General features: G+C 40.8%; 1 long non-coding RNA gene across 1 annotated transcript; it reads right to left on the minus strand.

Moving 5' to 3' along the window:
* Window positions 1-19,485: 19,485 nt before the first annotated feature.
* Window positions 19,486-21,946, minus strand: LOC138359291 (uncharacterized). Its single transcript, XR_011225914.1, has 2 exons — window positions 21,810-21,946; window positions 19,486-21,712 (listed from the first exon to the last, which is right to left on the minus strand). It is a non-coding gene; the product is annotated as an uncharacterized lncRNA (long non-coding RNA).
* Between the last annotated feature and the right edge of the window lie 429 nt (window positions 21,947-22,375).

Consider the following 22,375-nt stretch of genomic DNA (forward strand, 5'->3'; position numbering starts at 1 on the left):
TAATTTAAACAAGATTAATAGACACCATACAGCAGATTGACAGCACATATAAGACAGCAATGATCACAATGGTAAAGATGTTCAGAATGGGTACATAAAGATTGGGAGACTGGGTAGCAAAAGATACAGATAAACAAGATTTATAAACACCATACAATAGAATGGCAGCACATATAAGAAAACAGCAATGATCTCAATGGTAAAGATGTTCAAATTGGGAACAAAAAGGTTGGGAGATTGGGTAGCAATAGATACAGTGCAATTTTAAGGCAAAAGAGAAAAACTATGAAGATGAAATTAGGTACTTTTTAGTATTGATTTTGAATGATGTAAAAGTTGGACAGCTTTTCAATTCAGTAGGGAGTGAATTCCATAAACTGGGTCCCTTTATTTGCATAGAGTGTTTACACAAATTAAGTTTAACTCTGGGGATATCGAAGAGATATTTATTTCTGGTGTGGTGATAATGGGTCCTATTACATCTGTCCAGGAAGAGTTTCAGACAAGGATTTGCATTTTAGAATAGGGTTTTGTAAATGTAGTTGACACAAGAGAATTTGTGAAGTGAGATTATGTTTAGCATGTTTAGGGAGTTAAACAAGGGGGCTGAGTGTTGTCTGAAAGCAGAATTTGATATTATTCTGATAGCAGATTTTTGCTGGGTGATGATGGACTTGAGGTGGTTTGCAGTGGTTGAACCCCATGCACAGATACCATAGTACCCCAAAAAGCACTAACGATGCACTTATTAGTATGCTTAACTCGATTCATACAGCTCTTGATAAAAATGAGTTCCCTGTTGGGTTATTTGTGGACCTGCGTAAAGCTTTCGATACTGTCAACCACCAAAACCTTCTTCTTAAATTACATCATTGTGGTGTCAGAGGACACTCCCTACAATACCTCAAATCCTACCTTACTGACAGGCTCCAATGTGTTTCTGTGAATAATACAATTTCGCCCACCCTACCCATCAACATTGGTGTTCCCCAGGGCAGCATACTTGGCCCTCTCCTCTTTCTCATCTACATTAATGACCTTCCAAATGCCTCCCAACACCTCAAACCAATCCTATTTGCTGACGACACAACCTTCATTTACTCCAGTCCTGATCCCCTTGCTCTAAATGCCACAGTAAATACTGAGCTAAATAAAGTCCATCTGTGGCTAACTGCCAACAAACTCACCCTTAACATTGACAAAACTTTCTATATTCTGTTTGGCAATAAATCCTCTAATCAAATAAATCTCAAAATAAACAATACCCAAATTTGTAACAAATTAGATGGCAAATTCCTTGGCATTCTCATTGACCACAAGCTGAATTTCCAGGGACACATTCTAAATATATAAAAAGAAGTTTCAAAAACTGTGGGCATTCTTTCTAAGATCAGATATTATGTACCACGCCCTGCCCTGGTGACTCTCTATTACTCCCTTATCTATCCATATCTCAACTATGGTATTTGTGCTTGGGGCTCTACTACCCAAAATCACTTACGTCCTCTAATTACTCAACACAAAGCTGCTATTAGGACAATATCCAATTCTGGCCCCAAACATCACTCGGTACCCCTATTCAAATCCCTGAATATGTTAGACATTAAGTCACTGCACATTCTCTCATGTGTACTATACATATACAAAACGCTAAATTGTAATGCCAATCCTGATCTCAAAAGCTTCATAGAAGGTTGTAACAGAACCCATGAGCACCACACCAGAAATAAATACAGTTTTGATATTCCTAGAGTACGACTTAATCAAACCAGAAATGCTCTACAAATCAAGGGGCCCAGGATGTGGAATGACCTTCCCAACCATGTTAAAGACAGTACCTCTCTCAACCAGTTTAAGTTAAAAACGAAGCTATACCTAATAAATTCCCTGTAACGTACCTTACCTCTCTATTGTCAACCCATGTCTGTTTTTTTTTTTTTTTTGTTTTACAAATCAACGCTGTTTTAATGTAATTTTCTGTAATAATTTGTAATTGTATTTGTGCTGTTTTTTCAACAATGTTCCCCCCTCTTTTACCTCTATTTTTATTTGTACTCAACGCATTTTTTTCTTTTTACCCATTAGTTTTAAGCTTTAGTCAGTAGTGTTTTTTCCTGCCCGAAACGCTTTGCGTAATAGTGGCTTTAGGCATTGTATGTACTAGCTCTTATCTATAAAGCCAACAAACTTTGTAAAATCTCTTTATGTATGTACCTTTGCCTAAATAAAAATTATTATTATTATTATATTATTATTATTATTATTATTATAGTTGAGATAGGGATAGATTAGTGCATAATATAGAGAGATGAGAGCAGAGTTAGGAACATAATATCTGATTTTGGAGAGTATACCAACTGTTTTAGAGACTTTCTTAGTTATGTGTTGTATGTGGGTACTGAAGTTGAGTCTCTTGTCTAGGAATAGGCAAGGAAACTTTCCATCATTTTTATTGCTAATGTTTACATTGTCAATCTGATTTTTATCAAGAGCGGTATGAATCGAGTTAAGCATACTAATAAGTGCATCGTTAGTGCTTTTTTTGGGCCTGAAGCCATATTGGCAAGGGCTAAGTATATTGAGTTTGGCTAGATATGAGTAAAGCTGCTTATAGATTAGTTTTTCAAAAATTTTTGACAAGTTTGGCAGGATTGATATAGGTCTGTAGTTGTTAACATCTGTGGGGTCACCACATTTGTGGACAGGCGTTACTCTCGCTTTTTTTTAGAATACCTGGAAAGGTTTGGAGTTCAAGTGACTTGTTGAAGAGCAAAGCAATAGCAGGGGCTAAAGATCTGGAGGCTTTTTTGTAGATTAAAGTTGGTATTTCCTCAAGGGCACCAGACTTGGTTTTAAGGGAAAGGATTATCTCATTGACGTCAGTGGAATTAATAGGCTTTAGGTACAGAGACTGTGGATAGTTACCTGTAAGATAGTCCTTAATGTCAGTACTGGAAGATGGAATATCATTAGCAAGGGATGAACCAATGGAAGAGAAGAACCTATTGAACTCAATAGCAGAATCAGAGGCTGAAAGCTGCCATCGTTATTAGACAGGAGAGTCGGTTTGTTATTTAAAGACTTCTTTGATCGCAATAATTGTGAAATTGTTCTCCAAGTTTGTTTAATGTTGCTCTTTATTTGAGTAAATTTATCTTCGTAGTATTTAGTTTTGGCTCGTCTAATTATCTTAGATAGCAATAATGAGTAATTCTTTGAGAATTCTTTGGAGACAATTCCTAACCTATACTTCTTCTCAAGGTCATGTTTTTTATTAATAGATTTAAGTATTCCCTTTGTAAGCCAGGGATTGTTAAGCCTTTTGGTTGTGACTTGTTTTGTAAGCATAGGACAGTGGGTATTATAAAGGCTAAGAGTTTTTTGAAGAAAAGATTGCACTGCTAGGTTGATGTCCTCTATGTTACCTAACTCGGACTCCCAGTTGACATTATCAGTAGCAGTTATAAAATTGTCTATAGCAGTTTCATTTTGTAGTCTAAAACGTATCTCTCTTGACTCAAGAGGTGGTTTGCTAATGTTAGTTAAGAGAAATGTGGGGTAATGGTCTGTAGTGCTATCGGTGATTATACCTGAAGTAAGCGGAGAGGTTATGTTTGTCCAGATGTGATCTAGAGTCGTGGCAGTGCTATCAGTGATTCTAGTAGGTCTAGTGATTAAGGGTATGAGGAAGCAGGAATTCATACAGTTGAGGAAGCTAACAGCAGTGGGGTGTTCAGGCTCGCAGAGGTCAATATTAAAGTCCCCTGCGATAATTAGGTGGTTTTTGTTCAGTCTGTTATCAAGTATTAGATTTCTAAGGTTTGAGTTGAATTCGGACACATCAGTGTTAGGAATTCTATTTTTAATTCTATTAGGAATCAGAATTCTATTAGGAATTTATAAAATTTAGATCATAAAATTTAGACTATAAAATTTAGATCAGAATTCTATTAGGAATTCTGATCATCTTCCGAGGGATCCTCCAGAATACTGGCGAGCGTTATGTTATTACATTTTTCATCTTCCACATTATTTTGACGTTCGTTTGGTACATCACTGCGCAGTACCTCTGGCAACACACTTGAGCCGCACAAATCGTTGCCCAAGATGACATGTACTCCAGGAATGGGTATGTCCGAGCACACTCCTAACATCACTTCATCTGTAAAGTAATCAGAGGTTAGCTTTACTGTACACACAGGTATATGCATCTCTGAATTTATACCCAGTACCTTAATTATTTATCCATTTATACAAGATCTGTACTCAGGAATCAAGCTTTTCAGTATTAAGCTCTGATTACAATACAATACAATACAATTTTATTTAGGTAAGGTACATACATACAATAAATATTTACAAGGATTGTTTAACTTATAGGTATAGCTAGTACATACAATGCCTAAAGCCACTATTACGCAAAGCGTTTCGGGCATGATAAACTTAAATGACAAGCTTAATACTAATTGAGCATAATGAGTAGAATGAAAACAAGAAATGAAAAAATAGATGAAAAAGCAGCACAAATACAATTATGTCGACAAACAGCGCTCTTTAAAGAAAAAAACAGACATTGGTTAACAATAGAAGGGTAAGGTAGGTTACAGGGAATTTATTAGGTATAGCTTCGCTTTTAACTTAAACTGGTTGAGAGAGGTACAGTCTTTAACATGGTTGGGAAGGTCATTCCACATTCTGGGCCCCTTGATTTGTAGAGCATTTCTAGTTTGATTAAGTCGTACTCTAGGAATATCAAAACTGTATTTATTTCTGGTGTGATGCTCATGGGTTCTGATACAACCTTCTATGAAGCTTTTGAGATCAGGATTGGCATTATAGTTTAGCGTTTTATATATGTATAATACACATGAGAGAATGTGCAGTGACTTAATGTCTAACATATTCAGAGATTTAAGTAGGGGTACCGAGTGATGTCTGGGGCCAGAATTGGATATTGTCCTAATAGCAGCTTTGTGTTGAGTAATTAGAGGACGTAAGTGATTTTGGGTAGTAGAGCCCCAAGCACAAATACCATAGTTGAGATATGGATAGATAAGGGAGTAATAGAGAGTCACCAGGGCAGGGCGTGGTACATAATATCTGATCTTAGAAAGAATGCCCACAGTTTTTGAAACTTTTTTTGATATGTTTAGAATGTGTCCCTGGAAATTAAGCTTGTGGTCAATGAGAATGCCAAGGAATTTGCCATCTAATTTGTTACAAATTTGGGTATTGTTTATTTTGAGATTTATTTGATTAGAGGATTTATTGCCAAACAGAATATAAAAGGTTTTGTCAATGTTAAGGGTGAGTTTGTTGGCAGTTAGCCACAGATGGACTTTATTTAGCTCAGTATTTACTGTGGCATTTAGAGCAAGGGGATCAGGACTGGAGTAAATGAAGGTTGTGTCATCAGCAAATAGAATTGGTTTGAGGTGTTGGGAGGCATTTGGAAGATCATTAATGTAGATGAGAAAGAGGAGAGGGCCAAGTATGCTGCCCTGGGGAACACCAATGTTGATGGGTAGGTTGGGAGAAATTGTATGGATTCGCTCCTGTGTCACGTAATATTGTGACTTGTTGATCAGGCTGACCCCCCAATGCTCACCATACCTTTGCTAATGAAAGGGTTATATCCTTTCGTAATGGACATCTTCTCCTGGGGCAATTCCTCCTTTAAATTTATATAAGGACTTCTGTATTTACTTACTGTGAGGGACACCACTCTTCTGCCTTGCCTACACTCTCTACTTAAGTGTCCAGGCTTGTTACATGTGTAGCATATTACCTGAGAAGAGAATCCTCGTCCTCTCGAACCACGTTGTCCATTATAATAGGATTCGCCACGTCTCCACTGTCCTGTACCTCGATATCTAGACGTTGTATTTCCTCCCTGACCCGAGGGTGCGCTAGCCTGACCCTCGAATGCGTCACCTCCCGACGGAGAAAATTCCACATACCCCTGACTTTGTCGGGCTATCGGCTTGCCAGTATATCCACGACCATCTCTATTGTTCCACGTATACCGTCTTTTACTACCCTGCAACTTTGCGTGACCTTTTTCTTCATATTCCTGGAGACTTCTGTAAGCTTCCGTAATTACATCTACTTTGTCCGCTGCTTCTAAGAGTGTTTTTATTCCTGCTTCTTGAACCTTAAACCTGGTGTCTGGAGTCACCATCTCCAAGAATTTTTCCATTAACATCAATTGTTTCAAGTCTTCGAAAGATTCTACCTTTTCGGAACCCATCCATCTTTGGAATCTACGTTCCAAATCTCTGGCTGTTTCAGCATATGTGCTCCTCTGTGTCTTTACCATTTCTCTGAACCGCTTCCGGTAAGCTTCAGGTGTTAGTAGAAGTGACCTTAATACGCTGTTTTTCACAGTCCAGTAATTTTTACAATCTTCAAGAGAGAGCTGGGTATAGGCCTCTCTCGCTGCCCCAGTCAATCTTATTTGCACCAATTGGGCCCAATCCTCCTCTGGCCACTGCTTTAGTGTAGCAACTTTTTCAAAATGCTCAAAAAAAGACTCAGACTCTTCTGGACAAAATTGCGGAACCTCCTTTTCACGTGCCTTGTGATCATATGCTGCAGGCACAGGTGTGCTCTCCGAGTGTACCTCTCGCTCTCGCCTCTGAGCAGCCACAAATTTATTTGCTTCGATTTCCATTTGCTTCGTTTTCTCCTTTTCTAATTCTACACGCGTTTTTTGCTCACTTTCAAGTCTCACTTTCTCCAATTTCAGTTTCTCTAACTGAAACTGTCTCTCTTCCCTCTTAATTTGAGCTTCCAGTTTCAAACGTTCCAATTCATATTCTAAACTTCCACTCCTACGAGACGAATTAGAAGACACTTCCCCATTATCTTGTTCCCCACTTTCCTTTGCACTCACATCTAATCCTACCGCTCTGACGTCTTCGCGTCGAGACCTTACTTTATTTCCAAGTTCTTGTCTCATATAGACCACTTTAGTCGACACTAATTCTATCTCATAGTGTTCGGCGATTTGCTTCAGCTGTTCTTTCGTACAGCTCTCCAAAATCAATGGGTCCTCTTTTGTTATAAATTCTTGGACACGATCCATGATGAAAACTTTGCCTGGCTGGACACCTAGATGACTAGCAATGGGTGCTGCAAGTGTACACAGTGTGTCTTGCTCAAAACAATCCCGGACAGGCCCCCATATGTGTTGGGATCGAACTGTCGACAACCCAACACATTTAATATAGGTTTATTCTGAGTGTTTATCCTTGGCTTCGTTGTCCCATAACGGGGTACATGAATCTGAACAGGTGTCAGCCTCAGCCGGACCTGTTGTCAGGTGCTACACACTTTGTGCTGAGGTCTGACAAAGGACAAGAAAATAAGATGGTATAAAACTTCATCATGGATATATTGTGATATATCTCTAATCACCTTATATACAATATTTTACATGTATATATATATGTGTGCATTGTACACAAGTACAGTTAAATATATATAGAGAGAGAGATACTACGACCATGCTACGGTCGTCTCTTGTCCTGATTGATCTTCCCACTTATAAATCATCTACTTTCCTGCAATTTGTACCTCTATCAGGAAAATCAGCGCGTTACCTCCACACCGACCTCTAAATCTCAAAGCTGTTATCTTCCATAACTTTCAAGAACGTCGACCATGCCTCGAGGTCCTCTTCCTTCATGAGGGTGGAGCACACTAACAGTTGGGTCCGTTGGTCACACATCCAAACGCGACGACAGCCTGTTGACTCAATGGAGGGGAGTAGATGTCTGTCTCTCCACATGCTCCGGCCAGCACACGTTACCTCGCCCGGTGGTTCTGATTGGCTAACAGAAATTCCCACCACCGGACGAGCCATACCGTGCTGACAGTTAACGACCTCCATGGTTGTTAACCTCGTTCTTCCTGTAATAATGAACGTATGACTTAAATAATCGTGCCTTTATGCGATGAAATAACACGATACGATATATCGTAACACCTAGTACTGATGACGTGTCTGATTACAGAGTCGTACCTGGGACTGCTGTAGTGGACGTTAGAGCAGTCTACCCAAGGCAGCTGTAGTATCTTCACGCATTTGCTGCCGAAGCTGTGAGTCACCCCCCGGATGAACACTGTTGTGTTAGCCTGTCTGTGAGGTGGCAGAACCAGGGATTGTCGTACCTGGGGCTGACTGGCGGAGAAGACTAGCCACTGGGGTGTTGTGGTGAGGAGAGTGATCTGTGGAATCACACGAGGCTCCTGCCTAGGGCTCGCAACCCTAGTATCGGTCGTGGAGTGGCCTACTCAGCGTAGCTGATTGGAACCTGCCAGCTACAGGCGGGATTTGTGGTTGAAGGCCTCCACAACGGTGCACCCAGTGGGACTGTGATTGGGCTGGCCTGTGGCTGAGGTAGACTCGCTAAGAGAATCTAAGGATTCGTCGAGAGGACCATGAGAAGAGGACCAAGGGCTAAGCATCGTTGAGCACTGTGGAGCATCCCGTGTCTTCGAAGAAGAAGAAGTTATTGTAAATAAGTGTAGTAATAGCAACCCCTGCGTGTGACGTTTATGTATTTATTTATGGTGGTGGAATAATTATATATTTAATTTTGTGCAGTTTTATCCCTTCCCCTTTAATTTACTTGCGTTACGGAACACACCCCTTGAAAGCCACTACTAACTTGGGGCCGGATATCCCAAACTCTACTAACATCAGAGAAAGAACCCAGTTGCGACCCAATAGGACCTGTAACATAATTGGCATCCCCAGCGGGATCCGACCCTTTGTCAAGTATGTTTGACAGGGGTGGTGAAGTGGCGCAATCCCTGTAAATAATTCCCCCTGCGTGTGACTATTAGGACGTTATACGTCCTGTGCGGTGCTCGGTGTGATTCAGTGCAATATTGTGTAGTGCGGTGCCCGGTGTAATTACGTGCAATATTGGCAAGTGAGGACGCTAAGTGCGATAAAGTGCAATATTGACGTAGAACAGTGCTCAGTGCGTTAAGTGCTAACGTGAAAGCGGTGTGTTAAGTGCTAGTGTTCCATCTAAGTGACAATGACAGAAAAAGCGACCATCGACGATCTGGACGATGTTCAGGATTTTCTGAACAGGGAGGACTGTCTTGCCAGATTGAAATATCTGGGAAAACAGGAACTCGTACTGGTGAGTGCCTACCTGGAGATCAAGATACGTGCCAGTGATTCCCGTGTGGAGATCTTGTCCAAGGTTCACCGGCATTTGAAGGCCGAAGAAAAACAGGAAGGTGAGGCACAAAGTACAAAAGAAGGTGAGGAAATAGCTTCCACTGAAAAGGAAGATAAAGGCAGTGACATTGACAGCGATGTAGGTGAGCTGAATATAAGCTTGCTAACTGTAAAGATGCGTGCCTTGGAAATAAATCGCGAGATAGAATGGAAGAAATTAGAAATGGAAAGAGAGAAACAAGATAAAGAATTAGAGATGAGGCGTTTAAAATGAGAACGAGAAAGAGAAAGAGAAGAAAGAGTAAGAGAAGTACGAGTAAGAGAAAGAGAAGAACGAGAAAGAGAAAGACAAGAGCGAGAAAAAGAATGAGAAAGAGAAGAGAAACGAGAGAGAGAAGAACGAGAAAGAGAAGAGAAACGAGAGGGAGAAGAACGAGAAAGAGAAGAACGAGATAGGCAAGAACGACGAGACAGAGAGGAAAGAGAGAGACAACATGAGCTAGAAGTATTGCGGTTAGGCGGTGGTAGGCAAAGAATGGAAACAAGTATTTTCGATCCGGTGAGGAACATCAAAATGGTCCCAAAATTCAATGAGAAGGAAGTGTCGAAGTTCTTCGCAGCCTTCGAGAAAGTCGCAGCCTCTTTGGAGTGGCCAAAGGAGAATTGGGCCATCATGATACAGTCTGTCTTGACTGGGAAGGCCCAAATCGCCTACTCCACGTTGTCCCTTGATGACTCTGGCGATTACGATAAGGTGAAGAAGGTAGTGCTCATGGCTTACCAATTGGTACCTGAGGCTTACAGGGAGAAGTTCAGAAACCTGAAAAAGACCTCAGAGCACACTTTCACCGAATTCGCGACGGCTTTTCCAGGAATGGTGTGCCTCTCGGAAGGTGGAGACCAAAGAAGATCTCGAGCAGCTCATACTGTTAGAGGACTTCAAAGACTGTCTGTCTGGAGACCTGAAGACGTACTTGGAAGAGCAGCAGGTGGAGACCTTGAGTGCGGCAGCCACCATGGCTGAAGAGTACATCTTAACGCATAGGCCTTCTGCTAAGTATGTCCCAAGGAATTACCCTCGCCGGTTTGACAAACCTCATCAGGAAGAGGAGACCCCCGTCCCCCAAAGTGCTAAGAAGACGCCCCCAAGTAGCCCTCGAAGGACCAGTCCTAACAGCCCGAAACACCGGAGTCCAAGGAGGAATATGGTGTGCTGGACTTGTGGGCAGAAAGGGCATGTAGCTGCTATGTGCCGAGGCAGAAGAGGTAGCGGCCCACGTAGGGAGGTGATGTTGATGAGCTGTGTGACACCACCAGCAGGAAGCCAGTCTACGACTACGCAGGAAGAACCAAGATTGTTTTCCCCTCACACTTCAAGCGGGTATGTATCGAGTGATCATACTGGTAGATCAGTGGTAGTGCTCAGGGATAGTGGAGCAGCCCAGTCCCTGATCGTGAGAAACTCGTTACCCGAGGGAGTGAGTGTGGACGGGAGACAAAAGGTTGTCCTGGTTGGGTTTCCTAGGACGCAGTACATGGCCCCCTTAGTGCCGATACATCTCGACTTGCCTTACTTCAGCGGCACATGTGCGTTGGCAGTAGTCGATACCCTTCCATATAGCTGGGATTGACTTGGTACTAGCCAACGACTTGGTGACAGATTGGAGCAACAATCATCCCAAGATTGTGGACGAGTCAGCCGGAACAGCAAGGTCCGAGGTAACAGCAGGCAGTGGTAATGTCCGGGTACAGACAGACCCGGAACTAAATAATATGTTTAATTTGTCCTCTACCCGATAGATTGAGAACGTTCTAGCAGAGTCTCCTGAATCGTTTCCCGACAAGAAGCATGCGGTTATGATGGCAGAAGCGACTGAGCGAGAAGAGAGGCCTTGTGTGCAAGCACCCACGGATACCAAAGAGTCTGGAGCGAAGGCGGATGAGTACTTGCGGTATGGCAAGGTACAGCGTTCATTGAACCGGCCAGAGATTCCCCAGACGTCGGAGGTATGTGAGGTATGTGCAAAGGTTTTAGTGCCCTCTTCGGTCCAAACCAGGCTAATGGTTATAGCCGGCTATGGACATTACAGGCTTCAGGAAGCTTATCCCTCAGTTAACCAAATGTTTTCTAGCGGTATTTTGTTTTATTCTTGTGTGTGTTCTCAGTAAGGACCAGTGGACGACCCGACAGATGATGACTCCCATGAACATCGTGAAGAGATCCCAGGGATTAGAGACGTGCACAGTGAGTGTTGCAGTCAAAGAAGGGACCTGGAAGGTGATGATAGATACAGGAGGTACGAGAGGTGATATTATGAGTGACTGTATCTGACAGGTTGACACCCCCTGCACTGATTGCCGAGCCTGGAGGTAGCGTTATGCAGGAACGTTGGTCGACCTGACAGTGGTAGAGCGGACACCTTCTTCGATGTACGAGCAGCCCTGTTGGGACTAGGTGTGGGCCTAGTGGAGGTATATGCTGCTGAGTACTGATTTACCCATCACTGTCGCTCTAAATTATCAGACCCCTGTATTCCAGGTTCCCGTCTCCCTGAAGGACTACCGGACCAGGTACCAGAAATGCCAGTCTGTGACCAGCCATCATCGGTGCCACGACACAGGGAAGTGTCGAGTCGCCCCAGGTCGTGTTTATACCAATCCTTACTCGGGACACGTGAGATTATGCCCCTGCTTGACATCGCAGTGGAGGTGTGGAAGATTACATCAGGCAGGTCATTGCCTTCCATCTTCTCATTAGGACAGTTCTGTGGACAAGACATCCTCGCCATTCCAGTTCTGAGTGTATGTGAGTCCGTGTGGAGTTGTATCCACGTACTAATTTGGTTTGTCTTTTCTTTTATAGAGACCCAAACCAAATTCTCTTTGGTGGGGAGGTGTTACGGACCCGAGCCCAGCGTCCGAGCACGGAGCAGTGACGACCAGCGCCATCTGTGGGTCAGCTCCCGAAACCCCCTCCAAAGGGACGACGCCATCTAGTGAGGACAGGATTTACCGGCCACAGGGGCTGGTTTCCCGTCCTGATCAGCTCATAACATAGCCGCTGCTGACCTCTGGTGAGGTGACGCTTAGACAGCAACGCCATCTATGGAGTGGATAGGTGGGCGTTTGTGTCTAAGCCTGTAAGTGAGGTGCCCTAGGGTGTCCCTAGTACTGATGACATGTCTGATTACAGAGTCGACCTGGGACTGCTGTAGTGGACGTTAGAGCAGTCTACCCAAGGCAGCTGTAGTATCTTCACGCATTTGCTACCGAAGCTGTGAGTCACCCCCCGGATGAACACTGTTGTGTTAGCCTGCCTGTGAGGTGGCAGAACCAGGGATTGTCGTACCCGGGGCTGACTGGTGGAGAAGACTAGCCACTGGGGTGTTGTGGTGAGGAGAGTGATCTGTGGAATCACACGAGGCTCCTGCCTAGGGCTCGCAACCCTAGTATCGGTCGTGGAGTGGCCTACTCAGCGTAGCTGATTGGAACCTGCCAGCTACAGGCGGGATTTGTGGTTGAAGGCCTCCACGACAGTGCACCCAGTGGGACTGTGATTGGGCTGGCCTGTGGCTGGGGTAGACTCGCTAAGAGAATCTAAGGATTCGTCGAGAGGCCACGAGAAGAGGACCAAGGGCTAAGCATCGTTGAGCACCTGTGGAGCATCCCGTGTCTTCGAAGAAGAAGAGGTTATTGTAAATAAGTGTAGTAATAGCAACCCCGCGTGTGACGTTTATGTATTTATTTATGGTGGTGGAATAATTATATATTTAATTTTGTGCAGTTTTATCCCTTCCCCTTTAATTTACTTGCGTTACGGAACACACCCCTTGAAAGCCACTACTAACTTGAAGGCCGGATACCCAAACTCTACTAACATCAGAGAAAGAACCCAGTTGCGACCCAATAGGGCCGTAGCACTGCGTTTATAGTGTCGTCTGCGTTCTCTTTCTACGTTGGATCTCTTTCTGGCTTTCATCAAAGGAGCATGTTTCAGACAGACTTGATACGCTTCCGAAGTCAGTTTTTCTATTCCTTCTGTAGGACTTGTATTACTTAGAATAGTTTCCCAGGGAATGTTTGTAAGTTCCCTGTTTATTATCTCCCAGTCTATCCTTTTATTATTAAAATTTAATTTACTGAATAGCCCCTCTCGCTTTATCAACGTTTTAGGTCTATTCTGAGTATTGATGGTCGTTTGCACTTCAATGAGCTTGTGATCTGAGTATGTGGTATCTGATATCGTAATGTCTCTGATAATGTCTTCATTGTTCGTAAAGACCAGATCTAGAATATTTTAATTTCTCGTTGACTCCGATATCTGCTGATTGAGTGAAAATTTGTCTTAGAATCTAAGTAGCTCTCTAATCTGTGGTTGGTAAGGTCCTGATAGATTTCCTGGTATAATATTATTGTTTGCTATTTGTCACAGTTGCTGGACCACTATGACATGGCATTAGATGCCATGGAAGACAAACAAAACGCTGATGTAATTTCCACAGATTTCGCAAAAGCCTTCAACAAATTTGACCATGATGTTATTGCATACAAAACGTGTTCAAAAGGAATTAGTGGAAAAATAGGCAGATGGATCTACAATTTCCTGACTAAAAGAACCCAATGTGTAATAGTCAACAAAATAAAATCCGGTCCATCAACTGTGAAGAGCTCAGTCCCCCAGGGTACTGTGCTTGCTCTAGTACTTTTTCTCATCCTCATATTGGACATAGACAAGAATACAATCTATAGTACTCTATCATCCTTTGCAGATGACACTAGGATTTTTATGAGAGTAGACAACATAGAGGAAACGGCAAACCTCCAATCAGATGTAAATCCGGTCTTTCTATGGGCTACAGAAAATAATATGGTGTTTAATGAAGATAAGTTCCAGCTCATGCGCTACAGAGAAAATGAAAATATAAAAACGGAAATCACGTACAAAACTCAGTCAAATCATAACATAGAACGAAAAGGCAATGTAAAGGATTTAGGTGTACTCATATCGGAAGACCTTACCTTTAAAGTAGACAATAAAGTAGCCATCACAACTGCAAGAAAAGTGACAGGTTGGATAACAAGAACCTCTCGCACTACAGATGCTATACCGATGATGATATTGTTCAAGATGTTAGTGCTCTCTAGAATGGAATACTGCTGAACAATGACAGCCTCTTTCAAAGTTGGAGAAATTGCTGACCTGGAGAGCGTGCAGAGATCCTTTACTGCTAGAATCCACTCAGTAAAATATCTAAACTATTGGGACTGACTAATGACCCTAATCTGTATTCTCTTGAGTGCAGGCAGGAGAGATTCATAATAATTTACAAGTGGAAAATAGTAGAGGGGTGGTCCCAAACCTGCACACAGAAATAACATCACATAAGACCAGAAAGCATGGCAAGATGTGCAGAATACCCCCCCGTTGAAGAGCAGAGGTGCAATAGGTACTCTGAGAGAGAACTCTTATCAACATCAGAGGTCCGAGATTGTTCAACATACTTCCATTACACATAAGGGACATAAATGGCCAACCCCTCTCAATGTTCAAGAGAACTCGATAAGCACCTCCAAAGGATACCTGATCAACCAGGCTGTGATTCATACGTCAGACTGAGCAGCCGCATCCAACAGCCTGGTTGACCAGTTCAGCAACTAGGAGGCCTGGTCAACGAACGAACCGTGGGGACGCTAAGCCCCAAAAACACCTCAATGTAACGTAAGGTAAGCTGGTATGGTGCCCAAGGAGCCTAGTGGCCACTCTTACACAGCATGACAAGTCATGCAGATGATGCCACCTCGCTCACCAAAATGGCTTCTCCCAACATACTCCTTTTGCTGTTATTACACTACACATAAACGTCATAGATAAGTATCAACAATTGTGTTCACCATAGTGAACCAATAAGCTGCTATGGTGAGTGCAGACAGTAACCGGTGGCTACACAGATTCAACAGACGAAGCTACCGCCCTCCCTCACTCAACATTACTCCTCCCAAAATACAACACACAGCGCAAATTATCACAACAATCCTGCTCTTATCAGAATTCTGGTCATTTTTATCACTGTTGCAAATGATATTCCATCTTCCAGTACTGACATTAAGGACTATCTTACAGGTAACTATCCACAGTCTCTGTACCTAAAGCCTATTAACTCCACTGACGTCAATGAGATAATCCTTTCCCTTAAAACCAAGTCTGGTGCCCTTGAGGAGATACCAACTTTAATTTACAAAAAAGCCTCCAGATCTTTAGCCCCTGCTATTGCTTTGCTCTTCAACAAGTCACTTGAACTCCAAACCTTTCCAGATATTCTAAAAAAAGCGAGAGTAACGCCTGTCCACAAATGTGGTGATCCCACAGATGTTAACAACTACAGACCTATATCAATCCTGCCAAACTTGTCAAAAATTTTTGAAAAACTAATCTATAAGCAGCTTTACTCATATCTAGCCAAACTCAATATACTTAGCCCTTGCCAATATGGCTTCAGACCCAAAAAAAGCACTAACGATGCACTTATTAGTATGCTTAACTCGATTCATACAGCTCTTGATAAAAAGGAGTTCCCTGTTGGGTTATTTGTGGACCTGCGTAAAGCTTTTGATACTGTCAACCACCAAAACCTTCTTCTTAAATTACATCATTATGGAGTCAGAGGACACTCCCTACAATACCTCAAATCCTACCTTACTGACAGGCTCCAATATGTTTCTGTGAATAATACAATTTCTCCCACCCTACCCATCAACATTGGTGTTCCTCAGGGCAGCATACTTGGCCCTCTCCTCTTTCTCATCTACATTAATGACCGTCCAAATGCCTCCCAACACCTCAAACCAATTCTATTTGCTGACGACACAACCTTCATTTACTCCAGTCCTGACCCCCTTGCTCTAAATGCCACAGTAAATACTGAATAAAGTATTATTAATAAAGTCCATCTTTGGCTAACTGCCAACAAACTCACCCTTAACATTGACAAAACTTTCTATATTCTGTTTGGCAATAAATCCTCTAGTCAAATAAATCTCAAAATAAACAATACCCAAATTTGTAACAAATTAGATGGCAAATTCCTTGGCATTCTCATTGACCACAAGCTGAATTTCCAGGGACACATTCTAAATATATCAAAAAAAGTTTCAAAAACTGTGGGCATTCTTTCTAAGATCAGATATTATGTACCACGCCCTGCCCTGGTGACTCTCTATTACTCCCTTATCTATCCATATCTCAACTATGGTATTTGTGCTTGGGGTTCTACTACCCAAAATCACTTACGTCCTCTAATTACCCAACACAAAGCTGCTATTAGGACAATATCCAACTCTGGCCCCAGACATCACTCGGTACCCCTACTCAAATCTCTGAATATGTTAGACATTAAGTCACTGCACATTCTCTCATGTGTATTATACATATATAAAACGCTAAACTATAATGCCAATCCTGATCTCAAAAGCTTCATAGAAGGTTGTAACAGAACCCATGAGCACCACACCAGAAATAAATACAGTTTTGATATTCCTAGAGTACGACTTAATCAAACTAGAAATGCTCTACAAATCAAGGGGCCCAGAATGTGGAATGACCTTCCCAACCATGTTAAAGACTGTACCTCTCTCAACCAGTTTAAGATAAAAATTAAACACTACGTAATAAATTCCCTGTAACCTACCTCACTCCTCTATTGTCAACCCATGTCTGTTATTTTCTTTTTTTTAATCAACACTGTTTGTCAACCTATTGTATTTGTGCTGCTTTTTCAGTCATGTTCCCCCTTTTTTTTTATCTTTATTTGTATTTGTTCTCAACACTTTTTATTCTTTATGCTCAATTAGTATTAAGTTCTAGATATTAATGTTTTTCTTGCCCGAAACGCATTGCGTAATAGTGGCTTTAGGCATTGTATGTACTAGCTCTATCTATAAGTCAAATAATCCTTGTAAAAATTTATTGTATGTACCTTACCTAAATAAAATTGTATTGTATTGTATTGTATATCAATCCATTAATGTAACATCACTTGTATGTATATACCTTACCTGAATAAACATATTTATTTATTTATTTACTGTCAGGGGTCTTCTGTAATACTGTCATTAGTAAATAATGCCCGTTACATATATATGTGATCATTTTTTAGGCGATCCTGTGGTCACATGCTGAACAGCAGTGCTGTAAGCTCATGATGCGTGCGCCAGCCTTGGTGTGTAACGGGGGGTGGGGGAAATAGCTCTCTCTTGTTCATTATTCCACCCCCCAGTTAACTAACGAGGCCCGGGGAAACAGCTCTCTCTAGTCCGTTATCCCGTCCCCAGTTAGCTAACTATTCTAGAGAGCACCCTCCAGAGTTCTACGGCAGCCTCTCTCGTTCAACACCTTGTAACCTAGGTATTTGACTACCTAGGTATGGGTACTACAAGGCGCCGTAACTTGATCAGCTACCCGAAACTCTAGAGAACTCTAGAATACATTTCACTGCCACAAACGTATAAAAGAAACGAAAGGGAAATGATGAATAATGAGGTAATTAGTGAGGGTTTGGGGTGAGAGAGGTGAGAGGAGGGTCGTCAGTTGAAAGGGGGAGTTGGGAGAGGGAGGAGTAGATAGGTAGAAGTAGAAAAGTAGATAGAAGTAGAAGAGTAGATAGTAGAAGAAGAAATGCTGACAGCCTCTCTGGCTAAGCTGTCCTCTGCTGGTCTGCTATCCTCCCTCTATGCTCTGCTCTCCGAGTATATATTGGGGAACCTAGTAGCTAACTCCGCCCACAAGTAGATAGCCTCAGGCACTTTACCAAGCCACTCCTCAAACGTTGGCATGTTTGAAGGCCAATTATCAGATTAGCGGAAGCAAGGTGAAATTCGAATGAGCTGACCTCAGGTCAACTTGAGGTCATTAACGCTTAGAGGTGCGAGTCTCAGGCCGTCAAACTGGCGCCTCTCAAATCTTTGTTTGTGACTCATGAACTATATGTATATAAAAACTAAACCAAACACCTTTATGGTGTTACAAGTGGCTCACTCAGTACCGAGGCTCTCGACCCGGAAATGTTGCCCACGATTTTTTTTTAAATGGTGTCTGTTTACAAGTGCCCTGAGAAAGCTGATGTGAACCCCGTGTAGTCACGGGCCTTTAAATCTTGTGCGGTACTCTGAAAGCATCATATGATGTTGCCTTTACTCCATAAATGTCAACCCATGTCTTGCTATTTTAAACAATACTGTTTGTTGACCAACTTGTATAATTGCTGATTTCTGTCATATTCTTCCCCCCTTTTTTATTCCCTTTTCAACACAATTTATAGTTTAATCTCAATTACTATTAAGTTTTAGTCTAAGTGTTTTTTTTCCCCCACACCTTGCCCGAAATGCTGTGCATAATAGTGGGTTTAGGTAATTTAAGTACTAGCTCTATCTATAACTCCAACATTATGTTTGTAACTCATCTTCTATGTATGTACTTTTACCTGAATAAAAAATTTGAATTCAAATTTATATTTGAATGATGTCATGTGCAATTTATTGACAGTTGCTCATGACATCATATGATGTTTTGCGCAGTTTAAAGGTTAAGTCTAAGAAGTTTGAATTATGACTTAAAAGTTTGCAGGTAAGATATTGAAAAATTTTCCTAGTTTAAATAGACGTTATATGAGGCATATTTGTCTATTAAATACAAAAGAACACTTCCAGTTACAATGAGTGGACAGTGATCTTGCATGTAGAGAGAACTGCCAAACACCTTCCATATTATAATTAACAGGCAACAAATAAAGCTCAACTATTACAATTTAGTTTGTGTACAAATAATGTAAATTAATAATAAACAATAACTGTTACAGTATTTACATCCATTAAACCAATAAGAAATTAAATGACCAATCAAATTAATATTGGCTACTTTGTATCTAGAAATGCATAGTCCTATAGACTATGATTATAGCCTTACATAATCAGTAACAATTAAACTTATATTTTAAAATTAATACTACTAACATTAATAATTAAAAAGTAGACATACCTGTAAATAATAGTTTAAAAATAACTATAGCTTATAAATAATAGCAGCAATTAGACCAAGCCTAAGAAAATGTTCCCAGGATAATACGGATTCTGGTACTGTATTGGGTTAATGTAAATGCAAATGTATAGATGAAAGAAATGCTGGACTCTGGAATATGTAATTCCAAGTTCCAGACTAATAAAACTGCTAGAGTCTGGATAATATAACTGCTAAAATTATGTTAATATAAATATCTGAATCAGACAAATGAAATTTGTAAATCATTTTTATTAGTCATCAGTCAGTAATGAACAGGATAACACAAGTCACAAATACTTCTTATTTATAGTAATACAAATTAAGAGAAAGAAAACTAACAAAACTAAATATGAAATTTTTTAAATACCTGTAATTTTAAAAACAAATACTGTATTGGTAATTTTCTAATTCCTGGATGAAAACAACTTAATATTATTCCCATCTATATACTGGATGCATCTCTTAAACTGTTTTTCTACTCCTTTCAGAAACATTTAATAAAATGTTTTTAAAAATAAAATGTCATTATCTCACCAACAAAAGATTCAAATTATATTTTAATACTGTATACAGTATCTCATTATAGGTCCAACATGTAAAGAATTATAAAATATGCAAAAACTAAAGTTTTATATTGAAAAAATAAAAATTATGGCTAATGTCATGGCTTCCTAGGTGCTTGCTTGGTCTAGAGGTACAACTGATTTTTACTATAGAATAGCCCAAAACACTATGTGTGTTAGTGGCTTTATAGAATGTAAAAACATCAATACTATGTACTCTTATAAACCCAATGTACCTTCTTGTATATAAATAAATAAGATGATTAAATCATAATTTAAATGGCCCATGCTGTAGAGCTGTGCCTTGTGTTGCCAAGCATATTTCTCACACAAAACTACATAAACAAAAATAACTTTGTAGGACATCCAATTTCATATCATGGTATTATTAAGATGAAGCTCACAGTTTCCAAATAATATACTTGGATTATTGGGAAGTTAATGTTTTATGTACATCCATCAGTATCCAGAGGCTGATGGATACCTACTACTGCTACTACTACTAATGTCTTAATATTATCTGATACAATACTGAACTGCTTAAATGAATGGCATTCATAAGATTTATCCAACATATACACCACCTAGTGATTTGTTAATCTAATTTGGCTGCCAATTCTTTTTCTCCACAAGACAAGATACTAGGACAAGTCAGGTTTATCACCTGGATGCAATAATATGAAGTGACTTCTCATTTTACCATGTTGCTTAAATCTTTTTCCACACACCGGACACTCATGAAGGTGATCGCCTGAATGCAGTAACATGTGACTAATTATATTGCTACGTGTTCTGAACCTTTTCCCACACTCTGCACATTCGAAAGGTTTCTGGCCTGTGTGCACCGTCCTGTGAGCCTTCATACTTGCAACTGTGCTGAATCTTTTCCCACACTCTGGACACTCATGATGTTTATCTTTTGTATGCACAATCATGTGCACTTTTACTTTTTGAAGCCAACTGAATCTTTTTCCACACTCTGGACACTCATGAGGTTTATCCTCCATATGTACCATCATGTGCCTCTTCATATATTTATAAAGTTTGAATCTTCTCCCACACTCTGGACACTGATGATGTTTATCTGCTGTATGCACAATCATGTGCTCTTTCACCTGTCCACGCTGTCTGAATCTTTTCCCACATTCTAGACACTCATGAGGCTTATCCTCCGAATGTATCATCATGTGCTTCTTCATATTTCTATGAGTGATTCTTTTCCCACACTCTAGACACTCTTGAAGTTCAGTCATATTTATGATTCAAAGAGTTTGTGTGAAGATTATCTACTTCTGATGACTTTGGAGTTATCTTATGACATGGAGCATCTCTTGGTGTTTGTATAATAATTAAGCCTAGATGATCTTATAGTTCACATTACAGTTTAACAAAGTCTTGGGCAGAAAGCTTGTAAAAATTATTGAAGTTCCTCTGGGACCACTACTGAGCTTTCGGCAGTGACCCAACTGTACTGTAATTATCACTGTGCCATAGGACCTCCACTGAACTTATCACTGTGCCTCCCAGCTCCTACAGGTGTGTGAAGGAGAAATCATCCTGCTGGAGTTGTTTTTTGACTCAGGGCATCTCCTGCAGACACAACACTGCTGCTGGGTCGGTTAATTAAGCACAGTTGTCTACCATGCATGTCAATTTGGGGCGTTCTCGTGATGAGGAAAACACAAAGATTTGCGGATAATCGTCGTTTGTCAGCGGAAGACTTCTGTGCTTTACGGCAGGTAAATACGCTTTGAGGCAGATGCTTGGCGTCCCGCGGCCTCCCCCAGAGACGTTGACCCTCACCCCTCACAGAACCAGCTGGAAGACTATTGACACCCAGTGACCCAGACGATAAAGCGTCAGGCGTCCAGCTACTAGGGGCGTCAAAGTCGCGACCTGATGGCAAAATCACACATGATGGACCTTCCGAAACAGCCCAGTAAAGAAAAAAAAAACAATTTCTAATGATTTTCAACGTTGCGTCGTAACAAACCGGACTGTTGAAGGGGTTTGCCTGACGTCAGTTTGTCGTAAAGACTGATCCAGGGATCAATTAAGCAATGTTGTTAGCCATTTGAGATGAAGACAATGATGTTATTGTTGTGGTGGTGATGGTGTTGGTCGCTTCTGTTCCTGTGTCGCCATTGTTTTCTTTGGGCGTGAAATTTGGGTAAACAATAATATATGAGGGAGAGCTTGTTAATAGACAGTGAGACATTGTAATTAATAATAACAATAATAATAATAATAATAATTTATTTAGGAACAGTACATACATAGTTGCAGCGTTACAGTACAAACGTTCTGTTAGATTTAAAGATAGAGTTAGTACATACAATACCTAAAGCCACTAGTACGCATAGCGTTTCGGGCAAGGAGAGGTGGGGAAAAAACCACTTAGACTAAAACTTAATAGTAATTGAGCTCAAAGTATAAATTGTGTTGAATGAAAAAAAAAAAAAAATAATGAAAGATAAAAAAAAGAGGGAACATGTAGAAAATAGCCAATATACAAGTAATAAATAAATAATAAATAAATAAATAAATTTTTATTCAGGT

The sequence above is a fragment of the Procambarus clarkii genome, chromosome 90 (genome assembly GCF_040958095.1).
Source record: "Procambarus clarkii isolate CNS0578487 chromosome 90, FALCON_Pclarkii_2.0, whole genome shotgun sequence".
Lineage (NCBI taxonomy): Eukaryota > Metazoa > Arthropoda > Malacostraca > Decapoda > Cambaridae > Procambarus > Procambarus clarkii.